Source organism: Stylophora pistillata, chromosome 8 (genome assembly GCF_964205215.1).
Source record: "Stylophora pistillata chromosome 8, jaStyPist1.2, whole genome shotgun sequence".
Taxonomy (NCBI): Eukaryota; Metazoa; Cnidaria; class Anthozoa; order Scleractinia; family Pocilloporidae; genus Stylophora; species Stylophora pistillata.
The window spans coordinates 6,405,957-6,427,878 of NC_142526.1; positions in this window are offsets into that span (position 1 = coordinate 6,405,957).

The following is a 21,922-nucleotide window of genomic DNA, read 5'->3' on the forward strand; positions in this document are numbered from 1 at the left end:
ATAATGTCTGTTCTACAATATAAGGATCATTGTCAACCCCATGCGACCCCAGAAATCAAAATTTACTGTGAATAAAAAAAATTTATTTTTCTCTCGAGTTGGAAGCAGTATCAATCATTGTGCTGTAAGTGAGGCAGTGTTCTGTCTGTAACAAATGAGTCATTATTTACCACCCAGGAAGGGGACGGGGAATTGTGGGGGGGGTCCATGGTTCCATGGTTTGTACGGGGAATAAAGGGGGGAATGAGTCCCTGGGCTAAGAATGTCTGATGGGTAACCATATTAATAGATCCTGTGCGATATTCACGAGTGTTTGCCGCTACAAAACACTGCCCGGTGTTTGTATCGTAAAGGCGAACTGTAGAAAGACAAATCTTTGATCAGAGATAAAGATATTGGTTTCTTACTTTTAGACTACGAGCAGCGTCCCTTTTACACGAAGTCTGTTGCGTGAGTAAAAAAAACACATCTACCCGCCGTGAGCTAACATCAAGTTTTTTTCACTGAGAAGTTTTTTTTGCTCGCGCGACGGACTTCACTGAAACGGAGGATCTGCTAATAATCTGCTATTTGAGAAATACAGGTTGCCCAAGTTTTATTTATTTATTTTTGTTGTTGTTGCATTTTCATAATCAGCACGAGCTGCCGCGATCAGATCTTTTGTCTACATTTTAGAAAACTTAAATGTAAATTAAAACTATGTTTCTTTCAATGTCTCTGGATTCTGGATCTGGAAAATAACTTTTACTTTAAATTTATGTTATTCGTATGCGGCCTACAGATGCTGGGATTGTTCAGGAATTTTCGTTGTTCTCGCCCGTTTGTTGAAAGTGAACCTTCAGCCCACTCCCCCTCCCGTTCTTACCCTTTACACCTCTGCATTGATATCTATATTCTCCACTCTAATCTCTGTACATTTCCTATGGTAACCACAAGGAGAATTTGTTTGATAATCAGGAGCTTCTTACAGTAACTTGGTGATCATTTCCATTATTCTCATAACCTTTACATTTGATTCAAGGGTGATATTGTAAGGAGAAATTAGAAGCCTGTCAACCTTACGATTTAAAGGGTTAAAAGAGGAAATTAAAATAGAAAGCGAAAGTTTAAGAACCACTTTTCTTTCAGTGCAGTGACTAAAACTCTAAGAAGCCTGGAGAACAGAGCTGTTACGTTATGTTGCAGAACTCAGGTGGTGAAACGAAAGTCTTAAGCCAGCAGTAAAAACAAGAAAATATTTCAGCGGTTATCTAGAAATTTTCCCAAATCCTATTTGGTGTCTAAGAATCAGCAAAATTTATGAAATACCACGAATAATTAAGGAAAGGGTCTCAGTTCTCGGCTTTATTCCTGCGTGAGAAAATTAAACGCGGGGCGAACTCGCGAGAAGATCACGAGCCCTGTGCGTTCGAGTCCGATAATAATAACTCTATTACCGTGTCAAGATAATAGCAGTTCCCCACTAAATAAGGACACCTATCCACAGTGTTAATAAAAATAGATAACCCCCCTATGTTCCCCTATATAATTCCCCTATATCATCCCACCCTATGTATAAGCCAAAAACAATACAAATTTAAGTTTACAATAAAATATCTCTACTAAATGTATTATATAAAAGTAACTATAAAGTGACCAATAACTATATTAAGAACTACAAAGTATGCAATTACCGCAGTTATTGAGGAAATTCGTTTAGCAAGGTCTATTTTCCTGATCGCTCTTTCAAATCCATCTATAGTTATGTTCCCTTATTTTGCCGACACTTTCCCCGTCATCAAGTACATTCTTCAATTTCCCTTTTAACATTTGAAGGATTGTTTCACAACTGTGCCTTTTCCTGTATACTGTAAGGTAATCACTGAGCCGTTCATTAAATTCCGCTGTGATTTGATTAGCAAGGAGCTTTTCGAAAACTTTGTTTACCATGATCTGCACACTTACTGGACAATAATTTTCCATGTTCAATCGGTCGTTCTTTTTATGAACGGGCACCCACTCACATCTCTTCCAATTCTCACAATACAACGGTTATAAAGATCAAATAAGGGCACATCGAGCTCAGCCGAGCCTATTTTAAAAGCTTTAGGTGGAATAGTCTCTTACCCCGGGCGCTTTCTTGGGATCAATTTCAGCGTGGAATCCGTCACGTCGTTGGCAGGGCCGATGTCGTCTGCAATGGTCGAGAAATAATCTCTCATAGTCTCTGTAATATCTAGCTGAATGGTAATTATCGAGTCATTAACATTAATCTTCAATTTCATTTCTGAGGATTCTTTAACTTTTTTGACCAAGAAAAGGCATGAATGTTTTATAGAACTTGTGTGGCTTATTCCTGAGGTCGTCAGACTTAGTCTTCCAATAATCTTTAATGGCTTTACGTCTGACAGGTGTATAAAATATTCTGAGTGCTTGTCTTCTTCGTCTAATTGCCTCCTTCCACTCAGTTGTCACATATATATGCAGTGGCGGATCCAGGGGGAGGGTCAGGGGGTCCGGACCCCCTAACAGGCCTGACGCTTACAAATTTGAAACTCAAATTCGTACATTGACAGGATCGTATATCATTTTTTAACTGGCTGACCTTTTTAATGAATCCAAGTAAACGGTAAGCGGCCAAGGAATTATAACGTGCAACCGCGACTGGTGGGAGGGGGGCGTGGGGGCTGCGGGGAGAAGTAATTTGCCTCAAAAGAGTCCAACAGTCCTTTCTGAACCAAAGTTTGGACCCCCCCAGTCAAAAGTTACTGGATCCGCCCCTGTATATGGCACATTTTCGTCTCTAACACGCATTCTTTTGCATGGTATATGTTCGTCTACAATGTCCTGGAACTGTGCGCTGAAAAATTCAGACCACTCGTCAACATCATCTAAAAGTTCAGCGACATGCCATGGGGAGGCTGCTAAGCCGGTTCCTTAAATTCCTATTCGTCTAAGTTTTTACTTGACCGAAAATTTACTTCTTCTGCTTTTGATTTGGCCACCCTTTTATAAAAGCGTAGACAAGGGCATGGTCACTCAGCCCTGGATCAAACACGCTGCTTTTAGTGAAACCATCAGGTAGGTTGGTAAGATTAACATCTATGAGTGTCTTACCCACTTGCTCTCCAATTTTCTGAATTCTGGTCGGTTTAAAGTAGAGTTTTCCTTTATTTCTTGCTAGTCCAAGACGATCAAGACTCAAGTCACCAAGCAATACAATTAAAGGTTGCCTTTGTAGATTTGCCTAATTGCATATGTGGTTAGCTTTTCTTCGAGCTGTTGTTGATACGATAATGTAAAGATTTTTGGAGGTCTATACAGGCCAATCTCAATCATTTCTTTCCGCTTTTAATATATATACGAGCTACATAAAGAAACACGAACTTTTGTATACCTTACAATACGACTTTCGAAAGGGGCATTCAACCCAACACGCAATACTGGACATTAATGAGTAAAACTGTTGGGCTACTTGCAAAGCTGCGCCACTCTGTACCTCGACAAATACTACTGAATATGTATGTCACTAATCCACTCTTATTTAACCTATGGTCTTGCCGCCTGGGGTCAGGAATGCAAGACTTATCTTAACAAAATTCTTATTCTTCAGAGAAGAGCCCTTCGTCTGCTGTACTTCATAGTTTGGCATGACCATGCAATTCCTTTATTTCTTAAAGCAAACGTGCTTCTGATAACTTTTCTTTATTACGAGTCCGTATCAACCCTAATGCACGATATGAACATACTATATACATTTCAGAAAACGTCTAATATTCATGCATACAATACACGATCGTTTACGTCTGAAAAGTTTTATGTTAAAAGTTGGAGACTAGAAATTCAAAACAATTCCTTCTCTCGGATGGGAGTAAAGCTGTGGAATAAGATACCAATTGCAAGCTGTATAACGAAAGAAGAAAAGAAAGCTTTCAAAAAAGTCCTTCGCAAATTACTAATTGATATGTTAGAAAAAGAAGATAACTATATTCAAATCTTCATGATCATTGAAAAGAAAGGTGCATAGATACACCTTGTAAGTTTAAATTTCTTCTTATCTTTTTCTGTGTGACTCTGTGACTGTGTGACTGTGTAAATAACGACTCCTTGTCCTTAGATAGTAGACGATTTATGTTATTCAGGTACTTGTCTTGCCCCGCCACGATTAGCTTTTTAGCTATTTTCGGGGCAAATTATCCCACTTTTATTACTTTTATCAAGGAATAAAAATTGTTGTTGTTGTTATTTAATTGGATGTCTAATACGATAGGCTCGATGGTTTTGTAGCTCTTTGCAAGCGTGATTCTTTTACAAATTGACTCAGAAGATACGTAAGCTAAGATCCCTACTCCTCCCTTCTTCCTGTCGTTTCGGTAGAGCCCGTCACCAGGGATGTTAAATTGACTCTTACGATTGGAGGAAACGATTTTGGATTCGATATCATCCGTATGATGAGATGAGTCATAATTTCGCTATGATTGGAGTAATCATATCAACGCCATATCTAAAAATATCTCTTCTGGTATTGGATCTATTAAAGGAATAAGTCACTGTGTTCCTCCTGCAAATTTACAAAACATCTATCATGGGTTAGTCCAATCGCACTTCGACTATTGTAGTGTTGTTTGGGGTAACTGTGCCAAAACATTATCTGACAAATTACAGAAACTGCAAAATCGGGCGATCCGCGTCCTCACTCATTCTAGTTATGATGTTGACGCCAACCAACTACTTACAGAATTAGGCTGGGACAATTTAGAAACTCGACGTCAAAAACTTAAGACTAAGATGATCTATAGGTTCTTAAATGGCCTCACACCCAATTATTTGTCCTCAAAATTCATTCAGAGGAGTAATGTGATTACTTCTTACAATTTGCGCGATTCTAAAAATAAGCTTGCTATTCCCTTGCGACGTACTAATTATTATTAAAATAGCTTTGGTTATAGTGGCGCAGTCGTCTGGAACAGCCTACCCCCAGCTGCTAGGCAAGCAACATCTCTGGCTAATTTTCGACAATTGCTAATTAATTCCGACACGGCATTCCTGTAAAACAGGTTTTAATTTAATTTACCTTCTGTAATAGTCAATAATATTTTAAATTAGACTAATATACATAGTTTATACATAGTATACATAGTTTTTCGTAATTAGTTGCAGTTTTTATATTAAATAGTTAATGCCTGATATATTTTACCGTGTTTAAATAAAGATGATGATGATGATGATGATGCTGAAGAATCAGGAACCGTAATCATTAATCAGCGTAATCCGTATAACACTTCAAAATGGCGGACGACAAAGGGAAAAGGGTCTTAGCACCATAATCCCTCATTTACCGTTTCTCGTAGCCCGTTCCATGTTCCCCGTTCCCCTTCCTTCTGTATCCGTTCTGTGTTCTTCGTTCCCCGTTCCAAATATCTCGTTCCCCGTTCCCTGTTCCTCCACTCTCCTTTCTTCGTTCTCCGTTCCCCTTACCCCGTTCTCCGTTTCCCGTTCCCCGTTCCTCGTTCTCCGTTATTTGTTCCTCAATCTCATTCCCCTTCCCCAGTCCTCGTTCTCTATTCTCCATTTCCCATTCCTGGTTTTAGTAACATCCAACAAAAGCGAAAGTTTTAAACGTCTGTCAAAGTTTCCATTGATCCACATACAGCACGTATTCAAGCGAATTCAGCGAAAATCAGCCTTCACCAAAGAGACAGATCGGATTCTGAGCCTGTTTGGGGTGAGATCTGATATTCTTTATTACAACTGTCTGCGAAAAAGACAGGGCAGTGGTGCATTCTTAATAATATTGTCTCCATCAGATTCCAGAGGAAAACAAGTGTTTGCTCGGAAGTTCATTTACATTGTTGTCTTGTAGAGGATATGACGCGCAAAATGGGATCTTGTCAAATGTGTAGCACAACCAGTGCACTTTTTTAGGTACCATTTACGGCTGTATACATATACCATTGCAAACGTGTTTTGCCTCATTCATTCAAAGCCTTATGCTTGACAAGTCATTATTCAGAAGAGGGAAACCGAAAATACCCAATCTGTGTAATAATTTTTTTGCAGGAGTAACATATTACAATTTGCTGTACAATGTTTTACAAATTGCGTAGACCGACGATTATTCCAAAATGCCACAGCCTTCATTGCAAAAAGCGTTACTCACCTTTATCACAAAATGATGCCGCCATGTGTATTACAAAATGTCCAAATTATTACAAAATGCCGAAACCATCACTACAAAATGCGTACTTTTTCTCTGCTAGTTTCCCCCTAAATTGCTTTCCTAGTAGCTATTTTAAAATTTTCGAAATTGGTGTAAGGGATTAAGACTGTTTTTATAGTCTTCTTACAGTTTTTCCACCAAGTTAAACAAAGGAGGTAGCACAGCTTTGTATTAACATGATATCTTGTAAAAAAAACTACGCGCGTTTCATCGTTGGTGATTAACTTCTCTCTTCTATTGGAGGTTTCTCCTCGGAAGAAAGAGAAATGAAACAGAACGCAGAAGATGTTATGATATTTTTCAGGGATTTGATTATTGTTTTTACTGTACTTATTATTTAACTGATCAGGGTCGTAATTTGTGTTCACTCGGGTTATTTTTCAATCTTTGTTTAGCAGGAAATTTTTTTATTTCAGTCTATGGATTTTAGTTTCCTGTGTCATAGGTTCAGAATTAACACTGAATAAAACATGATTTGTATATATTTTGTTTTTAAATTTTTCTCACTCGTCTCTGAAAATTCAAATATTTTGGATCGAAACTTTTTTTGTGAAAAAAAAAATATGGGAGAGGATTCCGAATTTCAAACAAATTAATAAGTCGAGAAGGATTCGATTTTTTATTCATCTTAGTATATTGATAACTAGTAATCTGTCTTTTGAGATCAAGTTTTTTTAAGTTCAGAATCAACACCGAAAAAGACACGATTTATATATTTTGTAAGGTAAGTTGATAAATAAACTTGACTAATGTTCTTCTCTCGTCTCTGAAAACTGAAAATCAGATATTTCAGATCGAGACCCCGTGAAAAAAATTATGACAGAGGATTCCGAATTTCAAAGAATCTCACAAGCGGACAAAGATTCGATATTTTCATCCTTAGCATATTTTCTTTCAGTCCCATTATTTCAGTGATAATTCTCCCTACTGTCTGCCATATAATTCTTATGAAGTCAGTTAGGAGAATTTGGTACTAGGTCAACTGATACTCCCCTATTTGATACTTTTCTTTATTGTCATAACTTGTGTGTTTGATTTTGTGGTGATATTCTTAGGAGAAATTCTATCCTGATCACTCATGGGAATTCAAGGGTTAAAATTTGTTTTAAGATCAAGTTCAAAAATTGTTATGGCACTGGTTATTTTCATAAATATTTGTTTTACAGGCACGGTTTTTTTATTTTGGTTTCGTTCATAAAACGATCAGGATACTAAACTTGGAAACTTCTACGTTTGTTGTTTGGTAAGTAGCTTAAAAAATTATTCATCCACGCTCCCTTTTTTCTTAATTCAGACAAAAACTTGGTTATATTTGGTGATAGAGGATTTAAACGTGAAAGCATTCTTTGAAACGAGGTTCTCGATGGGTTTAACCGTTAGTTGTAAAACGACAAAAACGATTAACCGTTAAGCGTAGAAAAAACTAGCCATAAAAATTATCTTGTTCATCGCAACCGAAAATAATTAACCCTTGCCGTAATATGCCCGAGATTCCAACCGCTGGCCATAAACACCACCACCCCAGTGAGACCCGCCTAGACCTGCTGACGATTTGTTGTTTCGGTGGTCTAAATAATTAAACTGTGATACTCTGTCATTTTTTTTTTTTTTTATCGATCAAGTTATCATTTTGCTCTTCATTCGCGTGACTCTGGCTATTTGCATTCATCGTTCTTTACAGGTTTTTACTTCAATTTCTTGCTTTTGGTTTCTGGAGTCACACGAACAACGCATCAAACTCTGCACGTGCCACGTGCCGAGTTCAACGGTTTGTTTGAAAGGTAAGCAGCTAATAAGCATTAAAATATAAAAAAATGATTTTCCTTTTTTAAACATTCTAAAATAATTTATATGGAAACTTGATCTAATCAGTGATAGGAATGCAAGAGATCCTAACGATCTCAGAAATTGAGGAAAATTTTCCGTCATAAAGTTTGACGCGAACATAGATTTGTGAACAAAATAAACTGGTTTTTGCTACCCTTAAACCTTCACCTCCAAGATCGGATTAGCAATTCTCCCTTCTTGGTCACATACATCTGATCACTTTGCGTATTCTCATCACCTGTTTGCATGATAATGCTTTTAATATTGAACAGGAGAAGCTATTTGTAAATCAACTCTTACATGTGGGGGTTAAATAAGGCAAATCAAATTTTTTAAGATTGGTTAATTCAGCATCTACTTTTGGCTCATGGGTGTATGCTGCTGACGTAAGCAAATGCGAAGACTATTTTTCAGCGCGCTTGTTTTTTCTGATCATGTAAGATTTGTTAAATAAAAGGGAACTCTTTTGTTGCAATGTATCAATGTGATGTTATAAAACAAATGTTAAACACCACAGCGTACACTATTGAGTTATGGATGCACTTGGGAGGTTTGCTGAGTCGCTCTCGGCTATCGCCTCGCGCGACTCTGACGCTTCTTTTGTGCTTAGCAACCTCCCGCGCTCATCATAACTCGATAGCATGCGCTGTGTTGTTTACCATTTGTTAATTAACAATGGTAATTGAACTGAGTGGAGTGCAATTTGTACAGGTAATCACATGATTTCGAGTGCAATTTGGAATAACTTAGCACGAGTAAATTTTTTCAGAGACTAACAAAATTGCATGAGTCCGTAGGGCGAGTGCAATTTGTGGTCTTTGAAAAAATTTACAAGTGCTTATTTATTCCAAATTGCACGAGAAAATCATGTGATCATGTATTAATAATATACATGAAAAATACGAGGTAGCTTATAACTACGCAGAAGAAAAGCGCGCGCTTCAGGTGCAAAATAAATTATTCAAACCCTGCAAGTGACATTGACCTTGACATTGACTTTGACATTGACCTTGACATTGCCCAATCATTCTGACCAACTAGAATGTCTGGTTTGTTTCTATCTTTACACTGAATTAGCCCTCTTCTGCACTGAATTAACTCTCTTCTGGACTGAATTGAGCCACGAAGGGCTAGGTGGTAACCTCTTTGGCGTTCTTTATGGATTAACTCTTAGTCTCGATCATTACAAACGCTTAGAAAAAGAAACTCGCCGAATATCCACCTCGCGCTTGGACAAGAACGCATGTTCACATTCAAGACTGACGGGATAAGTTTTTCTTTCAGTTTCCAACTTCTGGCACTAACCAAACGACCAGGATACAAAACGCGCACGTGTTTGTTTTAATAGGTGAGCTGTCTTTCTTTTATAGTTGAATGGCTTCCGCTCATTATTTTCACTTTTCCCGAATGAATTAACGTTTTCATTGTGTCAGAAAATATATGGAGAAAATAACAGCTCCCGGCGTAACTAGAGTAATTCGGAAAAATAATGACTCTGTCGCGTCCCATGTAAGAAACTATAAATTTTTCATCCTTCATGAAAGGATGTTTAACAAAATCATTCTATCTGTAGGTTTCACTGTCTGCCCAAAATAAGCCCATGTGGTGGTTGAAAAAATAAGTGTCCTGTGAAAGAAATCTAACGGTCAACTCAATGAATCGAAAAGCGAAGTTCTAAATCCGAGATACTTTTGATACATTTTATCTCAATCGCTTGCAGATGAAACATCAGTAAAAGGAATCAGGGGAGGTCAATCAGTGTTAATACGAACCAATTTAAAATTTTTTATTTATCCTTCTGCCATCTAAAAGACACGTCATTATTTTTAACAAGGGGGGGCAGGAGGGTGGAGGATTTTGGAGGGTCACATGAGTTTTAGCGGGGAAACAGTGGGGCTCAGCTGTCGCCATCAGAGTATGAATAAGGAGGGGACTATAAAAAATTGACTGACCAATAACTGCCAACGAGACAAGAACCATAAAAATATTTGACAAACCATTTTTTTGGAAGAGAAAAACCGAAAATACCTACACTGTGTAATAATGATCTTTTTTGCAGGAGCAACATCGTACAATTTGCTTAGGGTGTTGTTACAAAGTGGGTGGGCTGACTATTATGGTAGAAGCCCTCCTCAAGGTACATGTGTGCTGCTTCAAGTATCATCAGTTACTCCCCTATTTTATACTTTTCGTTATTCTCGTAATCTGTGTGCTTGATTTTGTGTTAATATATAATTCTTTTTTTTTCTTAATTCTGACAAAAACTTGGTTATATTCGGGGGTAGAGGATTTAAACGTAAAAGCAATCTTTGAAACGAGGTTCTCGATGGGTTTAACCGTTAGCCGTAAAACGACAAAAAAGATTAACCGTTGAGCGTAGAAAAAAACTAGCCATAAAAATTATTTTGTCCATCACAACCGAAAGTAATTAACCGCTAGCGGTAATATGCCCGAAATTCCAACCGCTGGCCATAAACATCATCACCCCACTGAGACGCTCTTAGACCTGCTGACGATTTGTTCTTTCAGTGGTCTAAATAATTTAACTGAGATTCTCTGTCATTTTTTTTAATCGATCAAGTTAACAATTTGTTCTTCACCCGCGTGACTCTTGTTATTTGCCTTCATCTTTCTTTTACAGATTTTTATTTCAATTTCTTGCTTTTGATTTCTGAAGTCACGCGAACTGAACGCATCGAACTTTATCGGACTGTTTATATGGAAAGCAGCTGAAAAAGAAAAACAAACTAAAATTAAAAAAAAATTATTTTCTATTTTTAAACAATCAGAAAATTTTTACGGAAACTTGTTTTAATCAGTGATAGACTAGGAATAGAAGAGATCCGAACAATCTCAGATATTGAGGAAGACTTTCTGTTGCAAAGTTTGACATAGATCTTAAACTTTAAACTTTAAACCCTTGAACCCTTAAACCTTCATCTCCAAGATCTGATTCCCAATTTTTCCCCCTTGGTACCAAATTTTTCTTCAGCGTAGAGAATTTGATGTTGGGTCAAGATGGCATCCTTAAGCTGATCAGTTTGTGTATTCTCAGCACCTGTTCGCATGATAATGTTTTGATGCTGAAAACGAGAAGCCATTTGTGAATCAACTCTGTCGGGTGGAGGGTTAAATAAGACATAAGGCAAGTCAAATTTTAGGAGCACAATATCGATCATAATCATTACAAACGCTAAGAAAAGGAACTCAGTGAATATCCAGCCTTCTTCACCTCACGCTTAGACGAGAATGCTTATCTATTTGTAGTTAAAATTGACAGGTTAAGTTGTTCTTTCAGTTTCCAACTTCTGGTTTCACTTATCAAACGACCAGGAAACTGAACGCGGCACGTGTTTGTTTTAAAAGCTGAGGTGTCGTTCTCTGACGGATCTGGGGCTTTCGCCTGTTATTTTCACTTTTCATGAATGAATTTACATATTTATTCTGTCTGACAAATATTAGAAGAGTTTAAAAGCTCTTGGCGCAACTAAAATAATTTGGAAAAATAAATGGTTCCGTTACATCGCATATAGAAAGAACTAGACGCATAGCTGCGTGAACTTGGGCTTTCAACATCGCACATCTGGAGTTATCTTTAGGGGACTGCCATATTCCCATATACTGTCATCACGTAATTTCGTCATTTCCGGTCTTGAATAAGTCTATTTCACAGCCATGACACTGAAAAAAGGGTGCTATTTTGAACTTGATTAATTTTAACTCCTTTCAACTCAAATATATCATTGTTATGTATACTCTGAAAATGTTGTACTAAGCTCTTCTGTGATGATACTTCAAGCAGCACAAATGTACCTTGAGGAGGGCTTCTACCATAAATATCCCTTGCATGAGAATCGAATATTTTCAAGCCCACATTATTTTTACAATAGAGAGCAACTGCAGTACATCCTATTGTCATGACAAAATTGTTGAAATTTTCGGATATAAGTGATTGAAAGGCTCTATCTAAGGAGATACAGTCCTGATATCCTTCTATTGTAACTTATTGACGAATAGTACCAGTGTAGCATTCACTGTATTGAAGTTCGTAGTCAGTTTCGAACACATTTAAGAGTGCGGGTAATTCTGTCTGCGTTAAAAATCATTGTCGGGGGGGGGGGGGGGACTATAGAAAATTGACTGAAAATTAACTGCCTATGAGAGAAGAGTCATAAAGATTATTCAACGCCTTAGTGAAGAATCAACTGAAGTTTATGGAAAAACCATGAAAATCCTCTAACCCCCCCTCTTCCCCCTGGCGAAAAATAACGACTATAACTCATGAAATTTGCTATCCGAATCTATCTTGAAGCTCATTACTTTGTTTGCTAGTGTTACGGATAGAGTAATGTTCAATTGAGTGTCGAATGTAATCCTAGCTGGCTCTGTTTCTTCCTTACTTCGCTTTGTGATTGGTCATGAAAACACACGCCAATCTCTCAACCAATCAGATGCTAATAATTTAAGGTGGCTAGTACCAGTTCCATCTTTTTGATGGTTTGTAAATATAAAAGAATACAACAAAAAGACTGAACACTTTTACGAGGTTGAATTATACAATCATTGATTATCCAAAATGTCATTTCGTCACCATTGGTTTCCATGGCAACATTTCCAAAGGAGTATTCAGACTCAATTCTTAGCTTGTTGCTCAAATAATAGTGATAATGCACAAAGATTTAAGAAAGATTCTACGGGGCGGAGTTTCATAAAATATAGAAAAAGCCAATTTTCTCACGTTGCAAGCTTTCCTTCCGTAGAATTTACCAGGATTTTTTGTGACGATTCTATTCATTGATAATGTTATATTGGAACAATAAAAGGAAGGGGTCACCGGACTTATTTTCATGCAATTGCCCTCGTAAATTTAGCAGTTCACACGTGCGTTCTTGTGCATTTAAAAGTCCGGATTCTATAACATCGACAGTTGCTCAAGATTTGCTAGGGCTACCGCGCAATATTGAGTGTGCTCGCGCGAGCACCTAGGATCTGATGTTTATAGACGTTTACTGGTCAGAAAATCATTTAATGGGCGTCAAGACTGCCTCTTGAGCTCACCTTGAAGTACTTACTCATAACTTCTGGCTAAATTATATCATTTTCCTTGGAGGTTTATAGTCTTTCCTTTCTTCAGGCAGATATTCTTTCACTTGGGTTCTCACTTTTTTCGATATCGTGAGATTTGTTCAAATTGGATTTTTCGTTTAGATGCGTAGCAGCCTTTGTGTTGCCGAGAATAGTCTTCTTTATCTTCGTTTCTGTCTCCTGCATACGCAGTGGCCGTTTAATACATCAAATACACGCTGGCAGGCAAACTTCTAACAAAATAAGACAAAAGTAGCGTAGACCGAAAAAAGATTTGCGCCGCCATATTTGTTTTGGATTTTCACTTCTTTCGCATGCACTGACGATGTATTAGATTTCACTAAGGGGCGTTTCAGAATGGGGTGTTTTCAAAAGTGCAAGTGAAGGAAGGTTGATATTATCATCCAAACTCAGTGTTTTTGTTTTGCTGTCGATTATCCACATCGATGCATTTGTGACTATCCTCAGCAATAAAACACCAGAAAACACAGAGAGGAGCGACAGTATGTGGGACACATTTTTCGGTAGACGTTTTTAAATGCCTCCTTTTTCACTTGTCCTTACAGAAAGCGGAGCCTCTAAAAGTCGGTGCTTTTTCAAAATGATACTCGTTGAAAACTGGTTTGGAAAGTCTTTGCGTTCATCGGCCATTCTCGGGCGTCCTACTGTAGGTTATGGGTAGCAAAAAAACTATGCAATTTTCGAACTACAACCCCTTATAAGTGTGGATGTGCAACTTTTCATTAGCTGGTTTTAGCGTAAGTGTTTCTTTTATGTACGCTTAACGCAGTTATAAAAGAAATCATTTGGTGTCGATCAATTTGAAACTTCCACATCCATCCTGGGCTAAACCCCCCGATATTTGAGCTTTTAAAGATTGATTTGTTCAAATTCTCGTTCCCCCCACGGGCCAAAATTGTGTTCAAATGCCCCACTTAAGCATAACTTTCTGTTCAAGGATTCTTTGAGTTATCAACGTATGTTATAGAATTAAGCAAAGTCACGAATTAGTTTTTGGTGCTACTGTTGGGTTTTTTCGCTTATAGGCATCTTTCTAAGATGTGAAAAGTTTCTTCCTAGCCATTCGCTCACGAAAGCAGACTTTTTACCTTGAAACTACCACTTGAAAAAATTTTAAAAACACGGATTCCGCTCAACACATCGGTTCAAATTCCCCATCCTAACCAAGCAAGGTTCAAATTCCCTTCTTTCTAGATACAGACGACAGTCAAATGCGCATGGGTTGCTCGAGGGAGCCGATGATGGCTGTTAAAGTTTCGAATTGATCGGTCCATTCACTGGCTAGAGCAGATCAAGTCTACTCATCCCGAACAACAGCAGTAGCTTAGTGCGCAGACCAAAGATGCGTTGATAACCCAACAGCTATGAAAGAGATTTCACATTCGTAAATTTTATGAAAATCAGGAACGGGGAAAAGGAAATCTAAAACGAGAATCTGAGGTTCGAAAGTATAGCGGTAATCCGTATAACACTTCAAAATGGCGAATGACAAGAAAAAAGAGTCTGACCAGCAGACTCCCCGATTCCCTGTCTCTCGCTCCCCGTTCCTCGTTCCTCTTTCCTTGTTCCTCGTTTGACGTTCCACGTTCGTCGTTTCTCGTTCCTCGTTCCTCGTTCCCCGTTCTTTATTCCCTATTCCCCCTCCCCATTCCTCGTTCTCCATTCCCCGTTCCTGGTTTTTGTAACATCCAACAAAAGCGAGACTTTTAAACGTTTGTGAAAGCTGCCATTGACACTTCAAGTGAATTCAGCGAGAATCACCCTTCACCAATGCAAGAAATCTGATTCTGGGCCTTTTTTGAGGTGAGATCTAATATTCTTCATTACGATTGTTTGCGAAAAACACGCGGCAGTGTTATATTCTTAATGACACTGACTCCATTAGATTCCAAAGGAAAACAAGTATTTTCATGGAAGTTCATTTACATTGTTGTTTTGTGGAAGATATGGCGCGCAAAAATGTGATCTTGCCAAATGTGTACACAGCCAGTACGCTTTTCTAAGTGCCATTTACTGCTGTATACATTTTTGTTACCATTATTGCAAACGTGTTTTGCCTTATTCCTTCTATGCTTTATGCTTGACAAGTCACTATTCAGAGGAGGGAAACCAAAATTACCCTATCTGTGTAATAATATTATTTTTTTGCAATAGCAACATATTACAATTTGCTCTAGGATGTTGTTACAAATTGCGTAAACGGAAGATTATTACAAAATGCTACAGCCATCATTACAAAATGCGTTACTCGCCTTAAATACAATACGATATTGCAGTGTGTATTACAAAATGAGTAAATTATTACAATATGTTGAAATCATTATAACAAAATGTGTACGTTTCCTCTGCCAGTTTCTCCCTAAATAACTTTCTTAGTTGCTAGTACTCTAGTGAATCTTTGAAATTAGTGTTAAGGATGAAGATTATTTTTACAGTCATCTCACAGTTTTTTCACCGGGTTAAACAAAGGAGATAGCAAAGCCTTGTACTAATATGATATCTTGTAAAAAAAAAAAAACTACGCGCGTTTCATCGTTGGTGATTAACTTCTCTCTTCTGTCGGAGGTTTCTCCTTTAAGAAACAGAAATGAGGAAACAGAACGGAGAAGATGTTATGATATATTTTAGGGATTTGATTATTGTTATTACCATTGATATTATTTTACTGATCAGGGTCATTATTTGTCTTCACTCGGGTTATTTTTCTCCTGTCTTTGTTTTGCAGGAATTTTTTTTTGGTTTCTTGATTTTAGTTTCGTACACGGTCATAAGAATAAACAACAGAAATATGACGATTTATAATTTTCTTTATTTTTATTTCGATCGAAACCGCTTTGTGAAAAAAAAATTATGACAGAGTATTCCGAATTTCAAAAATCTCATAGTTGAGAAAGATTCGATTTTTTTCATCCTAGTATATTGATAATTATCAAGACCTGGATCATTGACTAATATAGTTCAAGACTTTTTACTGGCTTAGCCATTATGGTATATGAGCCAATATACCAAAATGTAATATCTGTTCACTGTAATATCCGGCTTCTTCTAACAAAATAATGTCGAGAAGATTTGTCTAATATCCTGGGGGCGTTTTTTTTAATAAAACAACTATTCCACTCGCGCTTGTTGGATATGAGATGATTAAAGGTCAGCTCGGCGCTACGCGCCTCGTTGGCTATCCATCATCTCATATCCAAAGCACACTCGTGGAATAATTTTTAACTATTATTCTGTCTTTTAAGACCAAGTTTCTTAGTTTCGTTTGTCAAACAACACCGAGAAAGACACTATTTATATATCTTTGTAAGGTAAGAGGATAAATAAACTTGAGTAGTGTTTTTCTCTCGTCTCTGAAAACTGAAATATTTCAGATCGAAACTCCATGAAAAACATCATGGCAGGATTCCGAATTTGAAACAGTCTCATAAGTCGAGAAAGATTCGATATTTTCATCCTAGTATATTTAGTTCTTATTAACCGAGCGGGAGGTCTGTATGGGAGAATCTTGACTGAGGTCGCCAGTACAGACCGAACGCAGTAAGGTCTGTACCAGCGACCGAGGTCAAGATTCTCCCATACAGGCCGACCTAGCTCGGTTAATAAGATAGTTATTATATAGCTGTGTCTTATATGCCAATGTTTTATATTCTTTGTATCTTTTTTTTTCTAGACCGGTCTAGATGCCAGTCTAGATGGGAAAATCTAGACCGCTTTCAACATTGATTTCAGCCAATCAAATTCGTGAATTCAGTAATTCCCAGTCCTTGTGAGACACAGCCATATAATAATTAACAATTATTCCACGAGCGCGCGTTGGATGTGAGATGATTACAGCCAACGAGGCGCGTAGCGCCGAGTTGGCTATCTATCATCTCATATCCAACAAGGGCGAGTGGAATAATTGTTTTATTAAAACCGTTAACTTAAATTATAAAATTTTATTAAATTTTTCGCTCCCTTTTAAATTTAAACTGACACCTACCCTTACCATATTTGTAGATTATGGTATATTGGCTGATATACCATAATGGCTAAGCAAATAAAAAGTCTTGAATGGCATTATCCAATGATCTAGTTTTTAATAATAGTTATTATTAAAAACTAGATCATTGGATAATGCAATTTAAGACTTTTTATTGGCTTAGCCATTATGGTATATCAGCCAATATACCATAATCTACAAATATGGCAACCGTACGTGCCAGTTTAAAATTAAAAGGGAGCTAAAAATTTAATGAAATTTAATAATTCAATATAACGGTTTTAATAAAAAAATTATTCCACTCGTGCTTGTTGGATATGAGATGATTATAGCCAACTCGACGCTACGCGCCTCGTTGGCTATCTATCATCTCATATCCAACGCGCGCTCGTGGAATAATTGTTAATTATTAATATGTGTTTTCTACGGTGGCCTATAGAGGACATGCCACATCTTTTCTTGTCGCGCGATAAATGGAAATTATCGCAGTACTTTATATTAGTTGTAAAACTTCTTTATTCTCCGACGCGTTTCGTGAAGTTGTAAAAAATTTAAAACGTGTAAGGCAAGGTGAGAAAAATAATTTTGGGGAAACGGTTTTAGCTCAAACTTATATTTGCAGAAAGGCTACTCACTAATCTATATTTAAAAAAAATAGACCCTGACGCATAAGCACTCGTTACAGCTGGCGCAAGCCTATTTCAATTCAATGAAAACACAGAAGAAAACCGTGGATCTCTGAGTAACCCAGATCAAGAGAAAAGTAGTGATGAATGATATCGATCCTCTGGAGAGTATTAGGCAAGCCATTGCCAACGTAAGGCGGTAATACAGCGCTGGATAAATGTATTATTCAAAAAAGTAAAAATCCTTTTAAAGAGTACTTTAACAACGCCATCTTACTGTGCCGACTGCGTGACTGATATCACGCACACGCTGAGTGTGAAATATCGCGCGATATTTCAATTTTTTCGCACGACAAAAAAATTGTGGTATGTCCTCTATGGGCCACCGTAGTTTTAAGATCAGGTTCAAACATTGTTATGACACGGGCTATTTTCATAAATCTTTGTTTTGCAGACACGATTTCTTGATTTTGGTTTCATTCAATAAACGATCAGGATACTAAACTTGGAAACTTTTGCATTAGCCGCTGAGCATAGAGAAAATTAGCCATAAACATGTGTTTGTTTATCGCAACTGAAAATTATTATCCTTTAGCCGTAATATGCCCGAATTTCTAACCGCTGGCCATAAAAACCATCACCCCACTGAGACTCTTTTAAATCTGCTGACGAGTTGTTCTTTCAGTGGTCTAAATAATTAAACTGAGATTCTCTGTCATTTTTTTTTCTATCGACGGATCAAGTTAAGTTGGCTAAACACAGTTTTTGATACCTGTGTTTCTTTCACCATTTTCTCTAAAACCCTTGATCTCTCGGTCACCAAAACTGGCAGCAAGCAAGTTAACAACACAAACTTTGTTTTTATGCCTCTTGCTTGCTTGCCTATAACCAAGTGTTTTTACACTGTGCATATCTAGGGGTGAGCTCGGTTTGCTGGGAGAATTAAACGGAGAACCTTTACTTTGCCGTAATTTGGCCACTCAGTTGAGTGGCCGTTTATTTTTAACATCAAATCAAGTTACAGTAAAACCGGAAATAGAAGCCTAATCCCAGAAAAGGTTAGCGCAAACACCCATCGAATGAGAACTCGACGTACCTAAGGGAATGTTCAAAAACAATGGGCGGGTTAATAGGGTGGGAAAATGTTTGCCCTGCACCGAAGCTTAACTAAAAGAGGCCCGAAATCACATGTTCGAATGTTTAAGCATCTACCATTATAAGTCATCCGGGATAATGTTAAACACGGCGCAGGGTGCATAAATTAGTTTATGCCAAACTTTGTTTTTTTGATAGTTACGCTGCCGTATGTCCCATTTTAGCAGAATTTCTACTTACTTTAGAAGGAAACTCTGCACACGCTGGTTCTGCAGACTTGTACTGTATACTTTCGGTTAAGTTGACTTTATTCTTCACAATCCAACATTACACGTTCTGTTCTACGACCTATCTCAATCCCATCTTTTTTGAGTTAGAAAAATGCTATGTTTTATAAGCTACTGATATACACACCCAGATACGCTAAGTCCGGAGTGGTATGATAATTTAAGCTGACTTGACAAAGTTCCAGTTTTGTTTTACACATTCTTCAATGATTCGTGGCCACTAATTTCCTGTTACATCGGCTTGCTTGACAATCATAATGTTAATCTATGCATGCGGTTTTACTAGCAACTATTTGATTGAATACATCTTTGTTTTTGAAGGCTCGATTACACGACGCCGGTCAATACTTCCTTTGACATTCCACAAATCAATGTTGGCGACAAGAAATAATAACTTACTTAATCAACTACTAAATATACTGAAACAGGAAAAATTTATCATGAGCACGTGCAAACTTTTCGCGACACCATTGTCATGGCAACATGAATAAATATAAACAAGCCTTTAAAATCGGCTTTGTTCATTTGTAGAAAATCTAGTCATTAGCTTTTCTATATAATTTGCATGCAACGAGCTTGTAACGATACTCACAAGTTAACACCATTTTGGTAACAATTTAATAGAGATCTTTAATTATCCCTTGTTGAAGGTTTACTCGATTATCTAGAATTTCCTTAGTTAAAAATCAATTTTTTCGATACTCCAGTTTCTTATTTCCTAAAGTATTTTCGTACCAAATTTCGTGAAATTCTAATGAGTGGTTCTCAAGAAATAGGCATATTTCCGAGAAAGCAATTTTTCATTCAATAGCAATTTTTTGACTTACCACGCATGCGCTGCATTTAACCGGGTTCTCTCGGTAACGACGAAAAAGCTGAGAATTGCTGGGTTCTTTGCACTGTTAACTTTTCTAACATGTCTTTGTAATAAAAGATTAAAGCTCTCAATACACTGCGCCAACTATAGAGAAAAATAGCACAGATAGTGCGGATGCGTGTTGAGTAAATAAGACGACCGCTCTATTGATGGCATGTTAGTTTTTTTGCAATCCTTGCGCGCGCGCTGAATTGCATCAGCAAAAGCGCGCGCGAAAACTGTGTTCAGCCACCTTAATATTTTGTTCTTCACCCTTGTGACTCTTGCTATTTGCCGTCATCGTTTTTTTACAGGCTTTGATTTCAATTTCTTGCTTTTGATTTCTGAAGTCACACGAACAACGCATCAAACTCAGCACATACCACGTGCTGAGTTCAACGGTGTGTTTTTTTAAGATTTAAAATAGCTAAATTTATATATATATAAAAAAAACAAACAGACCAATAACTAAACTGTCTAAAACAAAAAACTATTTTCTTTTTCTATACAATCAAAAATAATGTGTATGGAAACTTTTTTAAAATGAGTGAAAGTTCGATAGGAATGCAAGAAATGTAAACAACCCAGAAATTGAGGAAGATTTTCGGTTGTAAAGCCTGACGCGAACATAGATTTGTAGGCAAAATAAAATAGTTTTTGCAGCCGTTAAACCTTCACTTCCAAAATCTGACTAGCAATCCTCTCTTCTCGATCATATACATTTCCTTTAAAAAAGTGTAGAGAATTTGATGTCGGATCAAGATGGCATTCTTACCGCTGATCGGTTGCGTATTTTGTTGGCATGATAATGTTTTGATATTGAAAAGGATAAGCTATTTGTAAATCAACTCGAACAGTTGGAGGGTCGAATGAGACACAAGGTAAATCAAATTTTAAGAGTACAATGTTATTATGTATCCAGCACGTGTTCCAATATTTTTTTGGGATTTTACAAGAATAGAGTGAAGCGATGATATTTAAACAATTCTTTATTTACCGATCAGTCATATCCTTATTTTGTGATAACACTAGTTGATATATAGCTAACACGTGGGTAATATGAAGCGAAATGTTAGCTCTGATGGCTGACTGAACGGGCGAGATGGAACCATTTTTCCCGCTCGCAATTAACTTGCTTGTTCTTGAGCAAGTATAATTTGCATTGAGCAGCCTTACTAAGTCCATAATCTTTATCGGCAAAGGAATCGCAAAAGCGGTAGAAGACAGTCATAGTAAAAAGAGAAATAAATAAACGGCCCTCGTAGGTTTATCATGTGCTACAAACACAGTTGGCTTTCTTTCCCAGTTCTTGAAATAAACAAATCATTCCTGGATCTTATTAAAGTGAAATGTTTTGGTTATGCAACGAATCCTTTATCAGCCAAGCCTGTTGGGTCAAGAAGCCGCTGGATAATAGCTTTTTTGGCGTTCTTAATGAACCGATGACCAACCATAGGGGAAAAAGAACTCGGCGAATATCTAGCCTTCTTCCCCTCACCCTTGGACAAGGACACATATTTATTTGCATTCAGTATTGACAGGATACGTTTTTCTTTCAGTTTCCAACTTCTGCTTTCACTAATTAAACGACCAGGAAACTGAACGAGACACGAGTTTGTTTATAAAGGTGAGCCGTCTTTCTCTTAAGGTCGGCACACACGAGGGGACTAGTCCCTGCGACTAGTCCCAGCGACCAGTTTCATGCGACTAGTCCCTTCGTGTGAACTACACATTTCTGTTGTCGCAGGGACCAAAATTTGGTCCCTGCGACTGGTCGCACGAATTCAAACTGGTTTGAATTCGTGCGACCAGTCGCAGGGACTTGTCGCATGAAACAAATGTTTTTCCCTTCGTGTGAACTGTTTGTGCGACCAGTCCCTGCGACTAAACGGTAAATAAGCCAATCACGGGTCAGTAGGATGCGTGACTTCCGGTATTTGTAAA